Below are 27769 nucleotides of genomic sequence, written 5' to 3'. Positions count from 1 at the left end.
CAGTGAGATTACGGAGAAATCTCTGGGGGAAGGTGAATCTTGGGAGATAGAAACAAGAGAGCCAGCCACCCTTCCTATGCAGACAGTGTCCATGTCCCTGCTTGGAGGAAGCTGGTTTGATTTTATTGAGGAAGCCAACATGTTTCCTTCTGTCCAGTGTGGCCTCTGTGTTGTTCATATTATTGGTTTCCAGGATGTGAAAATGTCATCCTAGGACAGAACCTGGAAAAGAATGGGCTGAATGCCTCCTTAGAGAGCTTTAGCCAACTATTGAAGAAAGTGGGTTTCACCTTCCCGTCAGACTTAAAAATCATATGCTGGTAAGAAAGCAGCAGTAACAGTTGAGGTAATAATGAGAGCAAACTTTTTTTAGCAATTGTGATATAAAGCTCACAACAATCCTATTAAGAGGGTATTATTATTATTCCTATTTTACAAAACAGGAAACAGGCTTGATGAATTTAAATAGCCTGCTGTGGTTACAAAGACAGTAGATGGCTGACCACTGGATGTAAACTTGGGTCTGGTTTTTTGTTTTTTGTGTTTTTTCCTCTTTTTTTTGTGCTTTAGTGAGATATAATTGACAAATAACACTGGAAATTTAAGGTGTTCAATGCGTTATTTGATATTCATATATATCATGAAATAACTACCACAATAAGGTTAGTTAATGCATCCATCACCTCACATAGTTCCCGTGTGTGTGTGTGTGTGTGTGCGTGTGTGTGTTGAGAACATTTAAGATCTACTCTCTTGGCAAATTTCAAATACACAGTACAGTATTGTGAATTGTAGTCATGGTGTAGTACGTTAGATCCATGAACTTGAGTCTGTTTGAATTCAGAGCCTGAGTTCCTACCAGTATTCTGTCTCCTAGAGGACTCTAGATCACACTTCAATCTAGTGAGAAAAGCATGTGTACGATCTGCTTCCTTTCTAAACACCTTTGGGTATTTTTACTTTTAAAGTTCTGAGACATCTCTAGGCTCAGCCCCAAAGAACAAGTGGCTCATTTCTGCCCCCTAGAGGACACAGCCTCCACCATAGAAAATAAAGGCAAGAAGGCAGTGGGTAAAAGTGTGCTCAAAATCCAGACAGGTCCGGACCTGCAGGAAACATATCTAAAAAGAACACCATTTAGTCCATGAAAAGTTGGTGATAATAGACTGGGAACTTTCTGGATCAGCAGTGAGAAGAGTATATCAAGGGCAAGACCTGCAGTCAGATTGGAGTCATTTTTAACATGTGCCCCCAGATAATTCTTAGTCTCACAAAAATGCATATGATTCATTCATCCTAAAAAGGGTTGAAGACCTCCCCCCATTCACAGTCCACTGTTACTTTAGCAGGCGGCAGACCTCAAGGGGCTCAAGGCTGGGTCCCTGTCATGGTCAATTACATCACCTCTCAGGCCCTGGGCTTCCTAATGTAGAAAGTGGCCCATCTTCTAAATGGTGTGGGAGCCAGGAGACCCAGGTTGTGCTTGCAGAAAGGGTGTGCCTTACTTAATCTTCCAGACCTGTTTCCCTTTGAGGAACAGGAGAGGGTGAATACTCATCAAGCTTCCTTCCTGCTGCAAGACTCCTGAATCTCTTTCTGTCTCTGTTGAAAGGAAACCTTGGGTGACCTGCTGAGGAGGCTGGTCTCCACAGGGCGCAGACACCTCTTCCTGCTCACAACTCTTCCCAGAGAGGCTTGTGGTCTCCCTCCTCCCAAGGTTCAGAGCTTCGTGTGTCCTTGTTGTTTGAATTCACAGTCACGCTGTAGGATTCTCCTTTTCACTGCCCTGTGGGGTGTAAAGTTGGCTCTCTGTTCACACAAAGGCCCTGGAGAACATAAAGTTGGTTTGGAAAAGGAAAGTTCTCTAGAAACCCAGAAATAGAGCTTCTGAGATCCTGACCTCTGGAGTGAGACGGACCAGTCTTCACACCCTAGCTCTGCTACTCATTAGCTGTGTGATTTGGGGCAAGTTGCTTAGCCATTCTACCCTTGGTTTCCTCATCTGTAAAATGGGCATGAGAATAGTACCGATATCATTGGATTGTGGTGAAGATGAAAAGAGACGATGCCATGACAAGTGTTTGATTCATATCTGGTACATGATAGGTGTTCTGGAATGTTCCCTGACTGCCACAACTGGAGAATGGCAAGGTAGTTCACAACTGGTACCCCACACAGAGATTTAGTATCCAAGTGACTCCTTCAGGGAGCTTGCCCTCTACAATGATCCGAAATGCCATGTGTCCCCTCACTCTTTTTTTGGGGGGGGGGGTGGGCATGCCACATGGCTTGCGGGATCTTAGTTCCCTGACCAGAGCTCAAATCCGGGCCCCAGCAGTGAAAGCGCCAAGTCCTAAACACTGGATCACCAGGGAATTCCACCCCCCCCACCCAGCCACCTTGTTTAAAGATGTTCTAATGAAGCCAAATTCTCTTTCCCAAATTTCTCCAGGTGAGTCCCCAGTGGGTCCTTGGGCTCACAGTGCCACTACCAAGTCACTGGCGGCTGTGGCCATCTGGGTTTGAGGCTTCAGGAAAAGAGGTGCATGAGGGGTCCAGAGCAGACTGAGGCCTCAAAGACATCCTTCACAGGAACCAGGTCAACAAGTGAGACCTAGGGGGGCTGAAGTGTGACCCTGCTTGACACTTGGTTGTTTATAGTTGGAAAATGAATAATTATTGCCTTTGCCCTTGTAATAAGCTACTGCTTTTGACTAAAATTAAACAAAAATAAAATCCACAAAATCCCAGGCACTGCAGGGCAGCAGCAAACAAGCATATGGAATTGGTCAGAAAGAATACTAAGGTCTCAAGAGCAAACTGCTTATTGACTGAAGAGAAAGGTCTTAATAAGAACTGGCTTCAGCACAAACACAGCTTTTGAGTATGCACCATCTCACTCCAACCCAAGTGAACTGCAGTAGCTGCTGGGGCCCACGGGGCCTATTTAGGGGTGAGGGGGGAGTATAGAGGGCACTGGGCTGTGGTCTCACGATTCACAAAGGGCCCCCTACTCTGGCTTTGGATATTATCTCTAGATGACAGGGTTGAGAGAAGTTGATGTTCGGGGTAAAACTCTAAATCCGAGTTCCATCACTGCCTATAGAGCACTTCATGTCATATATTTAAAATATGTCCTGGCGTTATCTTGCAAAAGCATAATTACTTTTGTTCTATTTTTCTGCAGTAAAAGTATTAATCTGTCAAATGTAAACATTTAAAATATACTGCAGTTCTCAGCAACCTTTTGAGGGGGGCATTTCTTCACATTTTAATATACTAGGAACCTTAAAAAAAGCACATAACTGCAGGTCAGTCTTGACCTCTAAGAGGCCCTGGCCAGGGCCTGTTGAGAGCAAAGAATTCCTGTGTCTCTCCTGCAAAAATGGTTTTTCCCTTTTCCACATTGATTTTTCTCAGGATGTTTTTGCTTCTCGATAAGAAGGAATAACCTGGTAAAGGATCCGTCCCCCCTTCTCATTCAGAGGAAATCCATCTGCAAGAACAAACCCTGAAAATTTCCCTTGTTCATCCAAACTGAAGGGCCCCTGAGTATATTCACATGCGGAATGTCTGTCCCTCTCCTTACACCCACTCCACCAGGGTTTGAACTACAGACATAGCACATTTCTCTGGATTCGTGACAGCTCTAAACCATGACCCCACGTGGCAGCAACTGGTTTTCTCTCACCTCTTACATAAACTTCCACAGCCTGCAATAAAATACATCCGAAGTCTAACTTGAGTATTTGCCACCTGCCCCTGCCCCCCTGTGATGAAGCTGATGTACTTGGCCTCGATATCGAGAATGTTTTTGTTCCTCTGACACACCTAGGAAATCAGTTACAAGAAAAAAGGGTGGAAGCCTCCCTCTCCAACTTCCTCTCTTGAAGTTAATAAAAATGTCAGTCATGGACCATATCCAACAAGAGTGCTGGCAGCCAATGCACACAGATAAACCATAGCCACACCTTTTTCTCACACAGAGTGCCAACATCTCACCCCTTAGAGACCAACTTTCCTTGGGAACCACAGCCAGCAGGAAAGTCCAGAAAGGCTTACAGTTGATCCAGAGCCCCTTGAGTTTGTTTCAGGGATGAATTGTTCACTCAATACATATGTATATTGGGACTTCCCTGGCGGTGCAATGGTTAGGACTCCGCGCTTCCATTGCAGGGGACATGGATTCGATCCCTGGTTGGGGAACTAAGGTCCCTCAAGGTGCGGCCTAAATAAATAAATAAATAAATATGTCTATTTTAAGGCAGTATTTTTAAAAATTGGGATATAATTCACACAACATAAAAAACATGAAATTCACCACTTGAAAGTTTACAATTCAATGTTTTTTAGTATATTTCCTGTACTGTGCAACTATCACCCCTCTCTAATTCCAAAGGATTTCCATCATGACAAAAAGAAACCTCATGCGAAGTCTCTGCCCATTACCTCCTCCCCCTGCCCCTAGCAGCGATTAATCTACCTTCTGTCTTTATGGATTTGCCTATTCTGGACATTTCATACAAGTGAATTCATATAATATGTGGCCTTTTGGCTTGGCCTTGTGTGTTTTGGCCTTATGTGTGTTTGACTTATTTCACTTAGCATAATGTTTTCGAGGTTGTAACAGTACTTCATTGCTTTTTATGGTTGAATGATATTCTACGGTATGGATGGACCACGTTCTATTCATGTGTGCATGAGTTGATGGGCATTTGGGTATTTCCACTTTGGGGCTATTATGAATATTGCCTTTATGAACATTTGTATACAAGTTTCTGTGTGGACACGTGTTTTCAATTCTCTTGGGTTAATACCTAGGAGTGGAATTGCTGCATCGTATGGCAACTCTGTGTTTAACTTTTTGAGGAACTGCCAGATTCTTTCCCCACTCAATGCATATTAACCGAGCCCCACTACGCTCTGTGCCAGGAACCAACAGCACAGTGGTGGACCTGAAAGTCCTGGCCACTTGCCCTCATAGGGCATGCAGCTCAGCAGGAGAAGGAGGCATTAAACAGATCATTAAAAACAGAGTTTTTAGCACACTTGTACAAATGCTAAGAAGGGGAAGTTCAGGCTGCTATGAGACTGTAATGCAGGGAGGCCTGACCTGAGGATTGAAAGAGGTCACAGGACAAGAACACAGACACTCTAGAAACAGCAAATCCAGAACCTGTGATACCAAAAAACCTCCCAACCAACTGAAAACTAAAATGAAGAAGTTCTTGTAATTCAGTGGGTTTCTGAAAATTCTCACCGTTTGGGGGCAGAGAAGCTCCATACAGGGGCTCTGGGAGTGTCTGAAATGACTTATAGGACTATTTAGACATGGAGTGTGACAAGAGGACAGGTCATAAAGTTTGAGGATGATGATTGAAGAGACTCTCACGCTGCCTTCCCTCACTGAGAGGGATTCAGGGCCACACCTCTTAAAGGCCAAGGACAATTTACTCCCTTCCTCAGCTGCCCCTGCCTTCCCGACTCAGACCTTTGCAGCTTTCCCTTCCCTGCAGCCCTTCTCAACAGCCACTTAAACAAAATCAATGCCCTGTTGTTTCAAGTAGCCGTTAAAGTTCAGCCTCTCACAGGAAGATGGGAAGCTCTGAAAATGTCAGCAATGAATTCCCAGGGATGTGAAAGTTTAGTTTGACCTCAGGAGGTTAAAGCCACCATATTTCAAGTGGCAGGATTTATAAAGTTTCATTCCTGTTGAATTAGTCTAAAATATTTGTACTTTGATCAAGGCACTGGGTTAGGTGCTCTGGGGAGATACAAAGAAACAGGGGCATCGGCCTCAGTCCTGTCCTTAAGAAAGTATCCAGTGAGAGAGAAGAGCCTAATGAAAGATGCATGTAGCACATGTGAGTCCCGTGAGTCTGACGGGTCCATAAGAGACAGAGTGATGTGGGGGAGGACAAGAGGTCTCCTTGGGTTGGGTTGGGTTGGGAACCCCAGGCTTCATGAAGGAAGTGAGACTGAGGATAAACAGGCTTTACATGGGCTTTCAGAAGGGAAGATGACTTTGCAACAGGGCACCTGACAGGTGCAAAGGCCCAGGGGTAGGAATTTAAAAGATACACTAGGTATAACATAGGGGTTCCTGAATGATGCTTTGTTTGTTAAAAAAAAAAAAAATGAGGACACCTTGAAGTTTCTTGTTTTTATCAAATAGTCCCAGCAAGGTCTAAGGTTTCTCTTTCATCCCTAACCAAGGAGAGACCCAACTATTGGGGTGTAGTGATCAAAAAGAGAACACTGTTGGCCATTCAGTTCCTTTTTCCCTTGCTTCACTCCAAGTGTAGGAAACGTCCTACAAGCTTAGGGTCCCTTGATGCAGGTGACAGTGGACATGTAGAAAAGGACTCTCTTCTGGCTGAACCTGCCTGGATGAGCAGGGTGGGGCCTCTACTGTGGTCTCTGGGATGGGTTGGGATCCTTCCACCCACCCACACTCACATACACACACATAGGGTAATCTTACCTATCAGACGTGGCATGAGGCTTTTTGCCTTCCATCCTCCATTTTGTCACTGGTTGATTCATTTCTATACTCCCCAGACTTTCTCCCCAGGAATCTTTGGAATTTCTCTGTTCCCTTCCTTTATAGGGTTGCTTCTCAATAGGGTTGCTACTGCCCTCCAGGAGGAGTTTTAAAAAGGCATAGTGGCTGTTTTTGGTGGTCTCAGTGCTGGAGAGGACACTATTGGCTTTTAATAGGGAAAGATCAGAGAGGCCAGAAGTCCTCCTGCAATGTGCTGGAAAGTTCTACAGGAATTGTCTTATATCCCCCATGATGTCTGAGAGTTCCCCGACACATTCCTATAGGCAAAACAATCTATTTATAGTGCTTTGAGTCTTGAAACCTAACCCCACTCTACATATAAACACAATGTGATTTTTGCAAACTTTTATATGCCTAAATTTCCCACCACCCACCCCCCTGCCCCAGGAATACAACTACCATGTAAACAGAGGGAAAATTGCATTTTGCTTTGTGTAGAATTTTAGAGCATTCACCATTTTGGAAAATCACACCTCCCACAGCAGCTCCACTCATGTTTTTTGAGTTTCCCGTGGGACATACCTGTAGCAGTCTGTAACTGTGGTGCTCACATTCAAAGTGATGCTGTGTACAGGTGCAGGACACCTGACTTCTCTACTATAACTCTGAGTGCAGCCACAACTGAGAATTTACATTTTGAAAGACATAATATTTTATTATAAATTGGTTTCCTTTTCCCTTACATCACAGTTGGGCATTTGTTACATCATATTTTCCAAAGATGCCACACCAATGTATACCACATGCCACATGCGTATGCTTTTTACAACATGACATTGATATTACTCTATTGAGTTGGCAGAGGGGGGTGTTTGGTGTTCCCTTCCCTTGTATTTGGCTAGACCTTTGTAACTGCCTTGACCAACAGACAATGGTAGAAGTATGCTATGTGAGTTCTGAAACTAGGTGTAATGGTTAATTCTATGTGTCAAATTGGCTGGGCAACAGTGCCCAGATATTTGGTCAAACACTATTATGGATGTTTCTGTGAGGATTTTTGGGGGGATGAGAGTAACATGTAAGTCTGTAGACTTTGAGTAAAGCAGATAGCCCTCCATGGGTGGGCCTCATCCAATCAGTTGAAGGCTTGAATAGAACAAAAGACGGACCTCCTCCAAGCAAGGGGGAATTCTGCAGCAGACGACTTTTGGCCTTGAACTGTGGCATTGGCTCTTCTCTGGGTCTCCAGTCTACTGGCCCATTTTGCAGATTTGGACTTGCAACCTCCATAATCACATGAACCTATTCCTAAAAATAAATATATATATACAGTTGACCCTTGAAGAATGCACGGATTAGGGGTGCTGATCTTCCACATAGTTGAAAATCTGCGGTTCCTCTGTATCCACGGTTCCGCATCCAAGGATTCAATCAACTGGGGATGGTGTAGTACTGTAGTATTTACTCTTGAAAAAAATCCTTGTATAAATCCTTGGACCCTTGCAGTTCAAACCCATGTTGTTCAGGGGTCAATTGTATATATATCTCTCCTACTGTTTTTTTTTTTTTTCTCTCAAGTACTCTGACTAACACACCAGGTCATAAAAGGCAATGCAGCCTTCACCTTGCTCTCCCTTTTTCTCTGGGTACTTGCTTTTGGAAAGGAGTCACCATGTTGTGAGGAAGCCCACCAATGGCCTCAGTGAGGTTCCCAGCTGGCAATCAGTGTCAATCATCAGACATGTGAGTGAAGGCGCCTTTGAATGACTCCAACCCCCAGGCTTCATCAACATCTGCCATCTGAAGCCCCTGATATCATGGGGCAGAGAATAGTCATCCTCACTGTGTTTGGTCTGAATTCCTAACCATCAGAAATCTTGAGATAATAAATAAATATATTTGCTTCAAGACTTAGTTCAAAATTTTAATCTAAACGATTCAATACTTGAAAGACCAAGATGGATAGGGTCTCTAAAGAGGGTGAAGATTAAAATTGCAAGGAAGGCTTTGCTATCAAGTCTGTGAAAGCTGAGCACACCCTCCCTAATCGACGGACACCCCCACCCCCAGTGACTTCCTGAGCAGGTGCTTTAAGCCATGAGGCAGAGTAGGGCCCAAACCACACCCTCCAATGTCCGGCTTAGAGAGAAGCCACTTCCCCTCCCAGCAGCTACACACCTGACCCTCAGGGTCTGGCCACCCACATGCACCTTCAATCCCCACCTGCCTACATTTAAGGGACACTGACCGGATTACCTGGCTGCTTTCCAGAACTTCTGAAATGAGAAGATTTAGATGGGCCACCTCCGGATCCAGAGTCATGCTCTCTGGAGGCCGAGAGGAAATTCAATCAAGCCCCAGGCTGTTCAGGAAGAGATAGAAGCTCGCCCCAGCCAGCTGCCACAAGGAACAGGAAACCCTGATTGTGAAGCAAGGGCTCTGTGCCAGAGCTTTCCTTCAGACTTCAACACTTTAGCTTGGGAATCTGAATTCAGGCCTAAGAAAATAATTCCAGCTAGTGGCTGGTCCCAAAGACAACAATGCCTATGATGACGGTGACATGGTCTCAAAGCAGAGCAGCCAGGAGGGAACCCGGGAGAGTCCCAGCCACAAAGCTGGAAAGCCAGTGTTTAGTGCAATGACAGTTCATCATCCCCTCGAAACATGTGCAGGCAATAAAGATAGCTAAAGGTTATGGAGGGCTTCCTTGTGCCAGGTATCAAGGTAAGCTCTTTACCAACATTACCTCATCGAATTCTTAAAATATCCTCTGAAGTAAGTATAGTATTAGTTCCACTTTACAAATGAAGAAACTGAGACTTGGCCTGCGATGGAGGTCAGGTATGTTGGATTTTAAAACCCAACCTCCCACCCACTTTGCTGTTATCCTGCTTTCAGAGGCAGAGCGACTGTTCTCCACTTAATGACTTGAGTACGTGTTTCCCAAGTTCAAGGACACACTCCAACATAACCACAGTACAACCATGACAATCAGGAAATTGACACTGATTCAAGAATACCATCTAGGACTTCCGTGGTGGCGCAGTGGTTGAGAATCTGCCTGCCAATGCAGGGGACACGGGTTTGAGCCCTGGTCTGGGAGGACCCCACATGCCGCGGAGCAGCTGGGTCTGTGCGCCACAGCTGTTGAGCCTGCGCTCTGGAGCCGGTGAGCCACAACTGCTGAAGCCTGCGCGCCTGGAGCCCAGGCACCGCAGAGAGAGAGGCCACCCCAATGAGAGTCCCGCATACCCAGCAAGGAGTGGTCCCTGCTCCCTGCAACTGGAGAGGGCCCACGCGCAGCAATGAAGACCCAGCGCAGCCAAAAATAAAAAAATAAATAAAATAAATAAATTTATTTTTTGAAAAAAGAATACCGTCTACTCCACAGACCCTATTTAGAATCATGGTTGCATTCACTTGCCATGTCCCTTTAGTCTCTTTCAGTCTAGGGCAGCTCCTCAGGCTTTCCATGTCTTTCATGACCTTGACATTTTTGAAGAGCACAGGCCAGTCTCATTAGGGCACGCCCCTCAATTTGGGTTTCTCTGATGCTTCCTCATGATCTATGTATTTGAGGCAGGAATACCACAAAAAGGATGCTGTGCTCTTTTCAGAGCATTATATTAGGAGGCACATGACATCGATTTGTCCTGTTACTGGTAAACACACAGGGATTTTTACTAAGGACTTGGAGTCCTATATGAAAAGAAAGATTGCAAGAGCCTGGAATTCTGCCCCACACAACGAATGCTTTAATTACTCTGACCAGCGGGCCAGCCGGGCAGAGGCCAGACCTTGTCTCTAAGGGGAGCAACAGAATCGCTGGGAAGCTATTAGGACAGAGCAGGTTGTGTTGGCCAGGACTCCACTCCTCCTAGGGCAGGAACGTGAGTGGTTGGAAGGAATTCTCCAACAAGCCATTTGGAGAGGAGGGTAAGGCCCCACGAGGTATCCTCACACAGTTGGAAGAGCCAAGAGCTGGATGCTGGGTAAGAATAAGAATGAAGCTGATATAATAGGGGGAAGGAAAACAGGAAGCAAGGAAAAATGGGAGGGAGGAGAATAATGGGAGAAAACAGCATCATCCAAAGGGCTCAAAGTATTTGCTTCATGCACCTTCACGAGCATTTAAAAACATATATTTAGGAGAAAACCATAATTCAAAAAGATACATGCACTCCAATGTTCATAGCAGAACTATTTACAACAGCCAAGACACAGAAGCAGCCTAAATGTCCATTGACAGATGAATGGATAAAGAAGATGTGAGATATATATATATACACACCCACACACATATATATTTATAAAACAGGATACTACTCAGCCATAAAAAGGAATGAAATTATGCCATTTGCAGCAACATGGAGGGACTTAGAAATTATCATACTAAGTGAAGTAAGCCAGAGAAAGACAAATATCATATGATATTGCTTATATGTGGAATCTAAAAAAAATTGATACAGGGACTTCCCTGGTGGCGCAGTGGTTAAGAATTCGCCTGCCAATGCAGGGCACACGGGTTCGAGCCCTGGTCCGGGAAGATCCCACATGCCGCGGAGTAACTAAGCCTGTGTGCCACAACTACTGAGCCTGCGTTCTAGAGCCCGTGAGCCGTGACTACTGAAGCTGGGCACCTAGAGCCTGTGCTCTGCAACAAGAGAAGCCCCCATGATGAGAAGCCCGCGCACCGCAACGAAGAGTAGCACCCGCTCGCCGCAACTAGAGAAAGCCGCGCACAGCAATGAAGACCTAACGCAGCCCTCCCCCCCCCAAAATGATACAAATAAACGTACATACAAAACAGAAATAGACCCACAGACATAGAAAACGAACTTATGGTTACCAAAGGGAAAAGGGGTGGGGAGGGATAAATTAGGAGTTTGGGATTAACATATACACACCACTGTATATAAAATAGACAACTGACAAGGACCTACTGTATAGCACAGGGTACTATACTTACCATTTTGTAATAAACTGTAAGGGAAAAGAATCTGAAAAAAATATATATATATATGAATGTATAACTGAGCCTCTTTGCTGTACACCCGAAACTAATACAACATTGTAAATCAACTATACTTCAATTTAAAAAATTAAAAATAAATAAATAAAAACATACATTTATTTTGATGTACTTCTTATTCACTAGACTTGGAGCCAAAAAAACTGTGTTAATCCCAGATCATTGGGTCAGTTACTCAGTCTTGCTGTTTCTCAGTTTTCTCATCTGGAGAAAATACCTCCCAGCATTGCCCTGAGACCCCCCCTTGTCACGTATTCAGGCGCTGTTGATGGTGCATCTGCTGTGTGGCCCCACTATTTCTTGGGCTGGGAATGCAACAGAGAACAAAACAGAAAAGAATGCGTGCCTCCAAGAAGCTGACGTTCTCGGGGGCAGGCTTCCAGAGTGTTCTCTAAACTATCGAGCACTATGCACAGTTAAGGAATTCCTGCTCTTGAAGGTAATAGTGAGTGTGAGCTGTGTATTACAGAGTGGGAACTAAGTCACAGAGCACAGGTGAGCAATGGTGGCCCTAAGCAGAGAAGGGAGGTCACCTCCCAATTCTGTTCAGACTCTGTTACCTGTGGAAGGAAATGTGCCCATCTGAAACCTGACTTGGCTGATAAAAGCAGAAGAGCTCTGGAAGAATAGTCGTGAAGCTTCCCTTGGAGAAGGATTACAGACAAACTTTTATTCAGCCACAGCTGCTGAGTCAGGAGCAAACTGGGCCTCTGTGTGATCTGGGGAGTCTGGAGATAGCGATCCTGTTGGGGGAAAATTTGCTCCCTGCATTCAGTCTTTGGCTCCCTCTTGCCTTTCTGACTTTCTCTTAAATCCATGCCTTTCTTAAATCTGGTTCCTCCTCACATCTTCCCAAACGCACATAAGCACTGGCACACACATAAGCATTTCAGTCATCATGCTTTCCAGTCGGATTACGATACTAAGCAGCTACCACCCTTTCCATTTTCTCACCTTTCTCTTGCACTTTACAGAGAGCCAATTTACATGCAAAAAAAATGTTTTTAACAGAAGCACACAGAACACTCACTTAAAACATTTATTTTTATTGTGGTAAAATATATTGGGTTGGCCAAAAAGTTCGCTGGGTTTTCCCTACCATCGTATGGAAAAATCCGAACGAACTTTTGGGCCAACCCAGTACATAACACAATATTTATCTTTTTAAACATTTGTGGGGTTTTTTTTGGTTTTGGTTTTGTTTCTTTGTTGTTTTTTATTTGTTTGGCTGAGCTGGGTCTTAGTTGTGACACGTGAACTCTTAGTTGCGGTATGCAAACTCTTAGTTGTGGCATGTGGGATCTAGTTCCCTGACCAGGGATCAAACCTGGGCCCCCTGCATTGGGAGCATGGAGTCTTAGCCACTGCACCACCAGGGAAGTCCCTCTTTTTAAACATTTGTAAGCATACAATTCAGTAGCATTAAATACATTCCCAAGGTTGTGTAACCATCATCACTATATATATCTAAAACTTTTTCTTTTTTTACTCTTGTGAATTTGTTTTTATTGGGATATAGGGGATGGGTTGGGAGATACCTCCGTGGGTTATGCCCCAGCAGGGAAATGTCCATCCTCATCTCCCTGGGATAGCTTTTGGAACGTTTTCTTTTTCTTGGAGCTGCTGCCCTTGCTGCCAGCAGCCTCTTCAGCGGCTGAGTGGCTCCTCCCTGGAAGAGAATGTCTTCTTTTTCTTGGGGGCACTCTTGTTTCCTGACCCTTCAGGGTCGGTCGCTAACTGGCTCCTTTTTGGGGAAAGATTTCTTCCTCTTGGGAAGACTTCCACTGCCAGCTGTCTCTTCAAGATCACTCCTGAGCAGTTCCTCCTTGAAAAAAGATTTCTTTTTCTTGGGTTTGGAGAAAGAGACAGATGGATGTTCCATCTCATCCTCCTGAGGAGCCTTCTGGGGCTTTTGCTTTGTCTTCTTTTTGTGTCTTTCACTTGTCCCCTCACACTCCCCCTGGATACCACTACTGTTTTCTGAAGATGCCAGGGCCATGGCAACCAGTCGTCCCTTCCTTCTTCAAGCATTTCTTCTCCTGACTAGCTTCCTAGTAATCTCAGCAGCTGCTCCCTCTGCCTGAACCATTGCCTCCTTCACGGTATCCAGATTCTTTCATGGACTCTCTCCAGTCTCATAGAAAGACAGCTGCTCCTCCACTTGTTCTTTTTTTTTTAACATCTTTATTGGAGTATAATTGCTTTAAATGGTGTGTTAGTTTCTGCTTTATAACAAAGTGAATCAGTTATACATATACATATGTTCCCATATCTCTTCCCTCTTGTGTCTCCCTCCCTCCCACCCTCCCTATCCCACCCCTCTAGGTGGTCACAAAGCACAGAGCTGATCTCCCTGTGCTATGCGGCTGCTTCCCACTAGCTATCTATTTTATGTTTGGTAGTGTATATATGTCCATGCCACTTTCTCACTTTGTCACATCTTACCCTTCCCCCTCCCCATATCCTCAAGTCCATTCTCTAGTAGGTCTGTGTCTTTATTCCCATCTTGCCACTAGGTTCTTCATGACCTTTTTTTTTTCCCCTCAGATTCCATATATATGTGTTAGCATACTGTATTTGTTTTTCTCTTTCTGACTTACTTCACTCTGTATGACAGACTCTAACTCCATCCACCTCACTACAAATAACTCCATTTCATTTCTTTTTATGGCTGAGTAATATTCCTTTGTATATATGTGCCACATCTTCTTTATCCATTCATCCGATGATGGACATTTAGGTTGCTTCCATGTCCTGGCTATTGTAAATAGAGCTGCAATGAACATTTTGGTACATGACTCTTTTTGAATTATGGTTTTCTCAGGGTATATGCCCAGTAGTGGGATTGCTGGATCGTATGGTAGTTCTGTTTTTAGTTTTTTAAGGAACCTCCATACTGTTCTCCCTCCACTTGTTCTTGAAGCTCTTCCCCAAATACATTCGTGGGCACCAATTCGTGAGGCAATACCGCATTTCTTTGCCAGGTGTCAGGAGATGCGGCCTTTGTTCTCGGCAGCTGCTTGGCCAATGAAGACAGAGTGGAAAATGAGACCATATTTTGGGGTGTTACCCTTTGTCTTCAAGGCTCCAGAAACTAGGTCCCTTTGCTGGGCCCAGGGAATCACTCAGACATCAGGACTGGCCATACCTACAACTTTTCATTGTCTCCGACAAAAACTCTATATCTATTAAACAATAAATCCCACTTCTTTCTTCCCCCCCCAGCCCCTGGTAACCTCTATTCTACTTTCTGTCTATGAATTAGCCTGTCTTCGGTACTTCATATAAGTGGAATCATACAATATTTGCCCTTTTGTGTCTGGATTATTTTTTCTGGTGTAATGCTTTCGTCTCATCTGAGTTTTAGCATATATCAAAATTTCATTCCTTTTTATGGCTGAATCACATATATATGTGTGTGTGTATATATATATATATATATATATATATATAGTCACATTTTGTTTCTCCATTCATCTGTTGATGGATATTTGGGTTGCTTCCACCTTTTGGCCATTATGACTAATGCTGCTGTGAACATGGGTGTGCAAATATCTGCTCGAGCCTCTGCCTGCAGTTCTTTGGGATATATACCCAGAATGCTGTGGCGCACATCAAAAGGCCACTTCCTTTGCAGATGATTCCATGTCGCCGAGTGTGCAAGCTGCCTCTCCAAACTGAACACTTCGTGTGGGCTTCACTATGTATATGAACCACATGGAAACTAATGCCATGACCTTCACCACACCATGTTTCTTGTGGATTCAGACTTCTGGCTGGGCAGGTCCTTAAGGATTATCTAGGGCAACCCTCTCAACTTCCAGATGAGGAAAGTAAGACTCAGTGAGGTTAAGCCCCGTGGAAGGACACTGAGTGAGTAAATAGCAGAACTGAAATTCAAACCCATGTGTCCTGATGCCAGCCTAGCCCCTCCCTGGTGCCACACCGCCTCTCATTTCCATAAGTCTGCTTCCTTTTGCTTCAGCTGTGCAAAGTCTTTACTTATTTGGGAAATCATTATGTTCTCATTCTTTTTAAACTTCTCCAATAGTTATGCAGTTTCCAATTCTGAAGGCTAAAATTATTATGTGGTACCAAATGAGGTAGACATTAACTGTGCAACATGGGAGAGATGCCACAAATCCCACTGCTGAAACATAAGCTTCTTTCTTATTTTATAAAACTTTCCATTAGCTGGTTTCCCAAATAAGAGCATTGCTTCCTGGTTTCTGTGGTGATTTCTAAAATTTTGCTCAAACATTAATATCCGTATGAGACCGAACACAAATTCAAAAAACCAGAGGTTTGTGATGACCAGAGCTATTACAGCTTGTGATGGACCCTGCATCCGCCAAATACTTGCCCAGCTCTCCATCACAGCTGACCAGGGCCACAGATCAAAAGGCTCCTGCTCCACCTGGGTTTCCGTTTTGGTGTTAACATGAACGCAGCTGCTTGGCTTTATTCGTATTCATTGAGTTTTGTCTGCTGATCATGTTTTTTAAATTTTATTTTATTTTTAAGGGCAGTTTTAGGTTCACAGCCAAATTGAAAGGGTGGTACAGAGAGTTCCCATATACCTCCTGCCGCCACAAATGCATAGCCTCCCCCATTATCAACAGCCCCCCACCAGAGTGGTGTATTTGTTACAAGTGATGAACCCACATTGACACAATATAATTACACAAAGTCCATTGGTGTTGCACATCCTATGGGTTTGGACAAATGTATAATAACATGTATCCATCATTATAGTATCATGCAGAGTATCTTCATGGCCCTAAAAAATCCTCTGTGTGTTCATTGCTTTTTTTGTTTTGTTTTGGTTTTTTTTTTGGACATATTTCATCCTTCTCTAAACCAACCACCCTCAGAGGCATTGCAACTTCCTCTCTTCCATCCATAAGTCACCTTAAAGCACACTAGTGGTTTCCAGGACTTCCCCAGTGTTTTTCTAGATGTGTCTGATGAAAATGTACAGGCTTTCCTGGAAGAGGTCTAACTGATCTCTTCACTCAACTTGAATTCAATTCCACAAACGCTGTAGATGTAGTAGGGAGGGTGGTCCCAGACTCTAGAACGAGACTGCTCTGGTCCACATCCCAGCTCTTGCCTTTGCCCTCCAGCAAGTCACCTAACCTCTTTGTATCTCATTTTTCTCATCTGAAAAATGGGGATGATAATAATATAACCTACCTCATTAGGTAACTATGAGAATTAATTGAGTTAATACATGTATTGGTTCTGAAAAAATGTCTGGTATACATTGTAAGTGTTAAACAAATTATTGACAAAACTCCTGACAACCCCAAGCCAGGCATTGCCAGGTTTTGGGGACATAAAGATGAATAAAACACAGATTCTGATTTCAAGAGGATTATTCAGAGGAGAACCCAAAAAAAATACATACATAGAAAAATATCAGTAGCAACATTTCATACCCTTATCATGAACATTTTTTAAAATTTATTTATTTACTTTTATTTTTGGCTGCTTTGGGTTTTTGTTGCTGTGCACAGGCTTTCTCTATTTGCAGCGAGCGGGGGCTACTATTCATTGCGGTGTGCGGGCTTCTCATTGAGGTGGCTTCTCTTATTGCAGAGCACAGGCTCTAAGCGTGCGGGCTTCAGTAGTTGTGGCATGCGGGCTCTAGAGCACAGGCTCAGTAGTTGTGGCGCACGGGCTTAGTTGCTCTGCGGCATGTGGGATCTTCCCGGACCAGGGCTCGAACCCATGTCCCCTGCATTGGCAGGTGGATTCCTAACCACTGCACCACCAGGAAACGCTATCATGAACATTTTTACACAAGGTAATACTATGTCATTTTTGTGTTCCATATGGAAATTTGTTGCTATAGCATTAGCTTTGAATACCACTGAATAAATAATTTTCATTTAGAATTTTTAAATGCCACCATCCTTTAATTCATCTGCACATTGAGCATCTACTATGTTCTAGGCACTGTATTAGGCACTTAGGGTATAAATGTGATACAGACACAAAATGTTAACGTACCATTCTTCCCAGCCTTCCCTCTTCCTCCACCCTCTGGGCCCCACTCGAGAGTCTTTGTGGCTGCCTACCTGGTTCCTGGGGCTTCAAGGTAAAGAGGAGAGTTGAGACTTGAGAGAAGTTGACTTAAGCTACATAGTTGAGGTGGGGAGGGGGTGACAGGAGAGATGGGAGGATTTGAGTGAGTTTGGAAGAAGAGAGATTTTGGTGTGATGAGTGATAACTTTGGGGAAATAGATGAGTGAAGAGGAACTTTAGAACTTTTGCTGGGCACTGGGCAATGTAAGTCCTTCTTCCTTGCCTCTTCTAGAGACTTCAGTCAAGACTCTAATTGCTTTTCAGTGCTTTTGGATGTGAAACTGGTACTTCTTTTGAATATGGTACCATACTGAGACTGGCTGCACTAGCCAGCTTCTAAGAAGTTCCCCAGTGAGCCTTGTGTCCTGGTATTCAAGCTCTTGTGTCGTTCCCTCCCACACTGAATAGGGATAAACTGTGTAACAGTAGGATATTGTAGAAAGGAAAGAGTGGACCATATGAGGTTGTATCCTAAAAGACATTGTAGCTTCTACTTCACTCTGTGGGTCACTTACTCTCAGGTAAGTCAGCTGCCATGTTGTGAGGAGACTCAAGCAGTCCTATGGGGAAGTCCATGTGGGCAAGAACCAGCTCCCACTCCCACCCCACCAAGAGCCAACACGTGAGTGAGACTTCCTAGAAGTGCATCCCCCAGCCACAGCCAAGAAGTGGAGCCTATAGCCTTGGCCGACAGCTTGCAGCAACCTCATGAGAGATCCCCAGGCCAGAACCACTTAGCTAAGCCACTCCCAAATTCTTGACCTGTGTGAGATAGTAAACATTGACTGTTATTTTTAAATGTCTAAGTTCTGGGGTAATTTGTTTTGCAGCAATAGATAACTAAAACACTGAGGGTGAGGTGGCCCAGCTTTATTGAGGTTACGCAAGTATACCTGAGTTTCCCACCTCAGCCCATGAGTACAAAAGGGGACACAGCAAGAGGGATACTTGGATTTCGCTGCTCTCTTGCCTCTTCTGCCAAAGACCTGGACTTGCAATTCTGTAAATTAGCTGTTCCCCTCTCCCATAGGAAAATAAAGAGTATGTTTGTGAATTGGGAGAAGAGGGATAGTTCTCGCGTGTGTTGAAGAACTTCCCTATGTGCTGTTTGGCTGTCCTTCACTGGGTACTGCTTATGGATGTTAAGATACCATGTCTCCTGCTAGGTACCACTATGTCACCAGGGGTCAGTGCCCCTGGCCAAGCACCAAAGTCTCCCACAGGGCATCACCCCTACTTTCCAAGTATTGCTTCTGAAGAACTCACTGGACCAAAGCTGGGAGATGCTCTGTGATGAAGTGGCAGTAAGATAATTCTCTCCTCTTCACTGTGCTGCCCTTGAGCTACAGTTTTACAGAGATTTTACTAAAATAATTCCATTTTTACTCCCAACCCTCTCTCTCCTTAGGTCTCAGACATGTATCCATGGGTTGGGTGGGGACAGAATCAAGTGACTGCTGTTATCAGGAGCCTCACCATCCTTTAGTGATTCAGACTTTGTTACTAGGCCAAGCTCAGCATGGCTATGGGTAGCTCTAGGCTGAGATCATGCCAGTTTGGCAATGCTAAGGAAGAAAAGAACTTCCCAGGAAAGGGCTCTAGTTGGCTGGGCGGGGTCTCATGACCACCTCTTGGGCTGTAGTGAGGGGAAAGCCAGGGAGCTGTGACAGGCAGCTGCCAGGGTCTGAATGTTTGTGTCTCCTCAAAGTTCATACGTTCCCATCCTAACCCCCAAAGATGATGGTATTAGGAAGTGGGGCCTTTGGGAGGTGTTTAAGTCATGAATAAGGAGCCCTCATAAATGGGATTAGTGCCTTATAAAAGCTATCCCACAGAGACCCCTTGCCTGCTTCCACCATGTGAGGACACAGCAAGAAGGCATCAGATACGAACAAGGAAGAGGGCTCTCACCCAAACACGACCATGCTGGCACCCTGATCCTGGACTTCCAGCCTCCAGAAGTATGAGAAATAAATTTCTGTTGTTTATAATCCACCTAGTCTGTGGGTTTTTTTTTTTTTTTTTAACCAACCAGCACCATCTGATGATGGTGTTAATATTTTCTTGTCTTAACATCTTTACTGGAGTATGATTGCTTTACAATGGTGTGTTAGTTTCTGCCGTATAACAAAGTGAATCAGCTATACATATACAAATAGCAGCCCAAATGGACTAAAACAGCAGCTTCACCAGGAACACATGGAGCTTGCCGAAGGAAGGAGGCACACTCTTACCCTCAAAGCAGTGGTTCCACTGCTGGAGGTCAGACCGGGATGCCTAGCCAGGTCTGGAAACCAGAGGACGGCCAAAAGCTCTGCTACCTCATGTAGCCTGACACAAAAATGCACTGTGGTCGTATTACTCAGCCATGAAAAAGAATGAAATAATGCCATTTGCAGCAACATGGATGGACCTAGGGATTATCCTACTAAGTGAAGTAAGTCACACAGAAAAAGACAAATATCATATGATATCACTTATATGGGGAATCTAAAAAAAAATGATACAAATGAACTTATTTACAAAACAGAAACAGAGGGACTTCCCTGGTGGCGCAATGGTTAAGAATCTGCCTGCCAGTGCAGGGAACATGGGTTTGAGCCCTGGTCTGGGAAGATCCCACATGCCACAGAGCAACTAAGCCCATGTGCCACAACTACTGAGCCTGCGTACTAGAGCCCACGAGCCACGACTACTGAGCCCACGTGCCACAACTACTGAAGCCCGTGTGCCTAGAGCTGGTGCTCAGCATCAAGAGAAGCCACCGCAATGAGAAGCCCGTGCACCACAACAAAGAGTAGCCCCTGCTCGCCGCAAATAGAGAAAGCCCGCGAGCAACAACGAAGACCCAACACAGCCAAAATTAATTAATTAATTAATTAATTAATTAATTAAAAAGAAAAAGATTCACAGGCATGGAAAACAAACTTATGATTACTGAAGGCGAAAGTGTAGGGAGGCATAAATTAAGAGTTAGGGATTAACAGATACATACTACTATATATAAAATAGATAAACAACAAGGACCTACTGTATAGCACAGGGAACTATATTCAATATTTTGTAATAACCTGCAAGGGAAAAAAATGTGAAAAAAGAGATATAGAGATATATATAACTGAATCACTTAGCTGTATACCTGAAACTAACACAACATTGTAACTCAACTATACTTCAATTTTTGTTTTTAAAAAGGTCTTCCCTATTTAAAAAACTGCACTGTGTTCATGTTAAATGATGCATTGAGGATTTAACCAGCCATATCCGGAAAGTGGGGATTTTATAGGACAAGTGGTCTGGTTTCTTCAACAAATAAATGTGAAGAAGACAAGGGAGGGGTGTAAGGGAAAACTGACAATGGATTAAATGATACTTAAGAGACATATTAACCAAATGCAGTGTGTGAATTTATTTAGATTATGACGTGAAAAATCCAACTGTAAAAAGCCTTTTTTTAAAGATAACAGAGGAATTTTAAACACAGATTGGGTATTAGGTGAAATTAAAGAGTTATTAATTTTGTTAGATATGATAATTCTATTATAGATATGGCTTTAATAAAGCTCTTATCTGTTAGAGGTTCATATTGAAGCATTTACAGATGAAATGATATGCTGACTAGTATTTGCTTTAAAATACTTTACCGTAGAGTCAGCAAATTTTTTTCTGTGGAAGGCCAGATAGCAAATATTTTAAGCATGTGGCCCACATGATTTCTGTCACAACTACTCACCCTTGCTGGTGTGATGCAAAAGCAGGTATAGACAATACAGAAACGAATGGGCATGGCTGTGTTCCAATAAAACTTTTTTTACAAAAAGAGGAGGCAAGTTGGATTTGGCCCATGGTTTTGGCCAATCCCAGCTCTAGTGCAAGGAAAGGAGAGGAGCAGATAAGTGAAAAAGATGAACAAAATGTTGATAATTGTTGAAGTTGGATGAGGAGTACATGGTGGTTCATTACACTATTTTCTCTATTTTCTCTATTTTGAATATTTCCATAATAAAAAATTCAAGCACCCTGAAGAGATCTTTTTGGAAGGAAAGAGAAGTGTTTGCCTTTGACCTCTCTACTTATCTCCTCCACTTTATTTTTGCCTGTCTTTTTCTCAGATCTGTTTCACACGCCCATGCACACACATGCTTCCGCTCTGATGTATTTTTTAATCAAAATGAACTTCCTAGACAGCCCCGTCCTGATGAGGAATGCAGCGGAATTCTATGGCAAATCCTCATGATGGGGTCTCATATTCTTTCCCAGGAGAACCACAGGCCGTTTCCTTTCAGAGCTTTTATACCCTTGTAAACATTTTTCCTAAAATGGAGATTCCAGGCCTCCGGGCCGAAGCACATCACCCTTAGGGAAGCATTGTTGTTTTCTTATTTCTCAGAAGGAAATAGGAATGTCCCGGGGAGGATTAGAAAATTACCAGACAGATCTGGTGAATGGCTGGGAACGTGGACCGGAGGGTGGAATCTGGTCAGAACATCTGGGAGTTCAAAGAAAGAAGTGTTCAGCTATTCCTCAGCCTCCATAAATTCTTTTAAAAGTAGATAATTATGAAACAGACAGAACACAGTGAAGCATGTTGTCAGAGGAAAGGAATTACATACATCTCACTTGTAACTGCTTTGAATGTGTAGGCTGAGCACATAACGTCATTTCAAATCAGGGGCTGACGATCTACTGAGGAAAGAGGAGCCCTTGACCCTTTTGTTCCCAGATCCTTCAGCGGATGACAGGGGCACCTGCAAAAGCTGGCCCTATCTTCCACCTGCAGGAACAGAATGCTCTCCATCTGTCCTCCGTCAGTATCAGCTGCTGAGCCTCTGCCCCTACCCAGAATGATTTCTCCCTTGATTTACCCAAGCCCCACCCTCCACTTGACTTGCAGCTCTTGTAGTTGGGAAAAGGTCTTTCCCGACAGCACCAGCTCCTGGTGGCCTCTCCTAATGAGCTTCTCCAGCGCATTCTGATGGTACCACCTGTTATCACTTAATTGTATTGCTCTGTGTACCACCGAGGAGAAGTAATGCTGGCTGCTGAACTGGATGAACCCCAAATTCTCAGTGACTTAACACAAAAAGTAATTTTCACTCACAATACAAAGTGGGTGTTCCTGACCAGGTAAGCTTTCACATGATCATTCAGGGTTCCCCAAGCCCCCTCTATTGTGTGGCTCCACCCTTTTCTGGTCCTTGGAGTCTTTGCTATTTACTTGGCAGATGAGGAAAGAGAGCATAGGGAAGTTCCACTTACTTCTTTTGTACAATATCATGTCTGTGAGATTCATCCACATTGTGGCTTGAAGCAGTAGTTCATTCTCTTTTGTTACTGTATAATATTCCATTCACGAATATACCACAATTTATACATTCTACTGCTGATGGGCATTTGGATTGTTTTCAGTTTTGGACTATTATCAACAAGCTATTATGAAGTGTCTTTTGGTGTACATTTCTTTTTAAAAAATATGTATTTATTTATTTGGCTGTGCCGGGTCTTAGTTGTGGCATGCGGGATCTTCATTGAAACGTGCGAACTCTTAGTTGCAGCATGCATGTGGGATCTAGTTCCCTGACCAGGGATCAAACCCAGGTCCCCCACATTGGGAGTGTGGAGTCTTAGCTACTGGACCACCAGGGAAGTCCCTATCTATACGTTTCTGTTGGGTATATACCTAGCAGTAAAATTGCTGGGTCAGAAAGCATGCACACATTAAACTTCACTAGGTATTGCCAGTTTTCCAAAGTGGTTATACAAATTTACATGCCCATCAGCATTTCATGAGACTTCCAGCTGCTCCATATACCCGTCACCACTTGGTACTGTCTTGTCTTTCTCATTTAGCCATTCTGGTGTGAGTGCAGCGGTATCTCATTGTGGTTTTAATTTGCATTTTCCTAAAAACTAATGGTATTGAACACCTTTTAAAGGCTCATTGGCCTCTTCAGTATTCTCTTTTGAGAATTTCCTGTTCAAGTCTTTGGTCAACTTCTCTTTTGGGTATTCTGTCTTTTTCTTATTCTGGATATGAATTCTTTGTCAGTTATATGGATTGCAATTATATTCTCACACTCTGTGGCTTGCCTTTTCACTCCCTTCATGGTTTTTTTTTTTTAACATCTTTATTGGAGTATAATTGCTTTACAATGTTGTGTTAGTTTCTGCTGTATAACAAAGTGAATCAGCTATACGTATACATATATCCCCATATCCCCACCCTCTTGCGTCTCCCTCCCACCCTCCCTATCCCACCCCTCTAGGTGGTCACAAAGCACGGAGCTGATCTCCCTGTGCTATGCGGCTGCTTCCCACTAGCCATCTATTTTACATTTGGTAGTGCATATATGTCAGTGCCACTCTCTCACTTCGTCCCAGCTTACCCTTCCCCCTCCCCATGTCCTCAAGTCCATTCTCTTCATCTGTGTCTTTATTCCTGTCCTGTCCCTAGTTTCATCAGAACCATTTTTAAAAAAATTTAGATTCCATATATATGTGTTAACATACAGTATTTGTTTTTTTTTAATAAAAAAAATTGTAATGAAATATGGAGTACAATCTTTTCTTTAATGGGCAGGACTTTTTGTGTCCTGTTAAAGAAATCATTGCCTATCCCAGGGTCACAAAGATATTCTTCCATGTTTCCTTTGTTATCTTTTGGAAACTTTATTGTTTTACTTTTCACATTTATGTCTATAATTTAGCTATAATTTATTTCTGTGTTTGGTATGATGTAGGAGTCAAGGTTTTTCCCATTTGAATACCCAGGGGGTCAGCACCATTTACTGAAAAGACCATCATTCCCCTGCTGTATTACAGTGTATCTTTGTTGCAAATCAGTTAATTACACATGTGTGGGTCAATTTGGGAGACTCTATTTTATTATTTTAGTCCCTTTGTCTATCCTTTTACTGATACCACATAGTTTTATTTTTTTTAATTTTTTAATTTAATTTAATTTATTTTTTTATACAGCAGGTTCTTATTAGTCATCAGTTTTATACACATCAGTGTATACATGTCAATCCCAATCGCCCAATTCATCACACATAGTTTTAATTATGATGTGATAGTTTACAAATAAGTAATTTACATCCTCTAACTTTGTTCTTACTCAAGATTGTCTTTGCTGTTCTTGGTACTTTGCATTTCACAATTTGCTTGCCAGTTTTCACACACACATACAAATCTGTGGGGATTTTGCTTGGGATTGAATTGAATCTACAGGTAAAATTGGGAAGAGTTAACAGCTTTATAATATTCTTCCAATCTATGAACATGGTATATAACTCCTCTTTCTTCCTTCTTCAATTTATCTTGGTAATGTTTTATAGTTTTGTGTGTAGAGGTCTTGCACATCTTTTGTTATGTTTATTCCTAGGTGATGTTTTTTGTGTTATTGATAATGGAATTGGCTTTTTTTTTGTTTTTTGTTTTTAATTTTTATTTATTTATTTATTTATTATTTATGGCTGTGTTGGGTCTCCGTTTCTGTGCGAGGGCTTTCCCTAGTTGCGGCAAGTGGGGGCCACTCTTCATCGCGGTGCGCGGACCTCTCATTATCGCGGCCTCTCTTGTTGCGGAGCACAGGCTCCAGACGCGCATGCTCAGTAATTGTGGCTCACGGGCCTAGTTGCTCTGCGGCATGTGGGATCTTCCCAGACCAGGGCTCGAACCTGTGTCCCCTGCATTGGCAGGCAGATTCTCAACCACTGCGCCACCAGCGAAGCCCTGGAATTGTTTTTTTGAAATTTTGCTTTCAAATTTTTTGGTGCTAGTATAAAGAAATACAAGTGACTTTTTTTTTAAACATCTTTATTAGAGTATAATTGCTTTACAATGGTGTGTCAGTTTCTGCTTTATAACAAAGCGAATCAGTTATACTACAAGTGACTTTTGTATACTGACGTTGTATCCAGTGATATTGACCCATTTCTTAACTATTTTGGTCTCTCCCACTCACACAGTTCATTGACCAGAATCCAGTCACATGGCCACACCTAAATACAATGGAGGCCAGGAAAAGGAATTTTAGGGAACACAGCAGATTCTTCCATACTCTACATTGAGATTTTGACATCCATGGGTTTATTCTGTCATTATGCTACAAGGAACTCTAAAGCTCTCCAAGCCTGAAGACAGTGTTTTGGCTAATTTATAACTTGCAGAGTCCTTCAGAATGCTCTACTTGGAAAAAGACTGCTTTACTAGTTACACTCTATTACTTTGGATAATCGTGTGGCCCCAAGGTGATCATAAACAGCATACAAAAAATTGCCTTAAAATCACATGGCAGGATCCTGCTCCACAGTGGACATAAAGATCATCCAAATTATGCTTATGTTTCTATGGTTCTAGATTGGCATAGAAATAAAGCACATGTCACACACCTAATGAACCTGCAGACCATACTCCCTACCCCACCGCTCACTTTTAGTATAACTACCCAAGGAAGAAATTATACACATAAGCAAATTGCTTTATCTTTTGAATGACTTGGTTCAATTTTTGCTCTCATAAGGTTGTGATCTCACGTTTTAACTGCTGTTACCAGATACAAATGATTGACTTGCTCAATTAATCTCATTTGGTTATAAAATGGCACAGCCGCTAAGCCCACGACTCAGTCACTGAACTCTGATGACCTGTGTTGGGCATTGCTGAGTCTTGATTGGTTGAATCTGAGGGTGGTCTTTAGTCTATCAACCGTGAATACAAGATACGGTTAATGGATTCTGTAGTGATCAGTTGTGCTCTTATATTTACACAGAATACAATTTCATTTGTTCTGAGTACACATCTGACAATGTTTAGGTCAATCGATTCTAAGGCTTGGATGCTCCAAAACAAAATGTCTCCCCCCCCAGACAACAGCTGGAAACACATGAACAATTCTGTCACATGTTCTGTGTAGATCGTGCTGGTGTCAACAAAGGAGAAACCTGAGTGTGAATGGAGCATTGCCCATTCTCACCGAGGCCAGGAGGGTGTTTGATGAAGTCTACCATCAAGGTCTGAGGCTCAGAAGCAATCCTGCAAAGCTTTGGACCTCCAAGGAGCAGTCACAGGCCCTGGGTGTCCCTTCCAGAGGAGCTGCGTCTGGCTATGCCTCACGCCCCCAACCTCAAGTCTAGCTCAGAGTGGGGGGGTAGGAAGTGTTTGTGGAAGGAAAAACGGGCTCAGGGGTCATTAACAAGCCCTACGGAACTTTATTCTCACTTTCTCTCTTCTTCCTTCTCTCTCCTCTCCTCTGTTCCTCACTCCCACTGTCATAGCAGGTGCTTAGCTAAGAGTTTCCTACAGAAGGTCTTCTTACCTCTCATACTCCTTGCTCTACTCCCCACTCGCGCCCCCAAGACAGAGGGCTTTTCCCTTAGATGGCCTTCCTATTCTTCGTTTTGTTTTGCTTCAATATGTTCAAAAGGTGTTTCCTCCCCATGTGTTGCTGAATCACATCTGAGCTTTAATCAGTGGCTTAAATTAAAATTCTAAGGCCAGAAATAGGGGATGGAAGTGCTGAAGACAAAGTAGCCTCCAGAGACACCCACCTCCCCCCAGAAATCCTTGTAGCCTTTCTCCTCCTCCGCTGTGTCAACTGAAGTTCTTCTGGGCACATTCTGGTCAGAATTCTTGGTGTGCATGTGTGTTGGGGAGTGTTTGTTTTGTTTTGTTTTTCAGGAAAACCAGGATGGTGGGGCAGGGTAACCTTGGAATAACAGAGAGGGTAGGACTAGGAGAGAATACTCCCATGATCCTTGTCTCACTTAGGGCTGGACCCAGCTGAAGGGAGCAAAGTGGCTTATCTAAAACACATGCTCTGACAAAAGTATTGGGCTAATAATGGGTTAATAAATATGTTACCACTTTTCTAGATTTCATAGAATTTTGGAACCAAATTAAGAATAGTCAGAGTCACCATTTATTGAGCATTTACTACATGCCAGGATTTTTTCATCCTTATAACAACCTTATGGGGTAGGGTAGATATTACTATTGAATTGAGGCTTTCACCCATGTGTCATAGCCGGTTAAGGGTGAAGCTAGGGAAAAGGACAGTTTTGCTCATCTACTCCAATGTTATTTGATTGTTATCATTTCCATGGAGGTAACATAATTGCAGGGCAAATGGGACTTTTTCA

The 27769-nt window shown here is 43.2% G+C and overlaps 1 pseudogene; it reads right to left on the bottom strand.

Moving 5' to 3' along the window:
• Nucleotides 1–13084: 13084 nt before the first annotated feature.
• Nucleotides 13085–27271, bottom strand: LOC132360168 (nucleolar protein 56-like; annotated as a pseudogene).
• Between the last annotated feature and the right edge of the window lie 498 nt (nt 27272–27769).

The sequence above is a fragment of the Balaenoptera ricei genome, chromosome 2 (genome assembly GCF_028023285.1).
Source record: "Balaenoptera ricei isolate mBalRic1 chromosome 2, mBalRic1.hap2, whole genome shotgun sequence".
NCBI lineage: Eukaryota > Metazoa > Chordata > Mammalia > Artiodactyla > Balaenopteridae > Balaenoptera > Balaenoptera ricei.
Note: the sequence above shows the minus strand (reverse complement) of the source record. Positions and strands in the feature narration are given on the sequence as shown.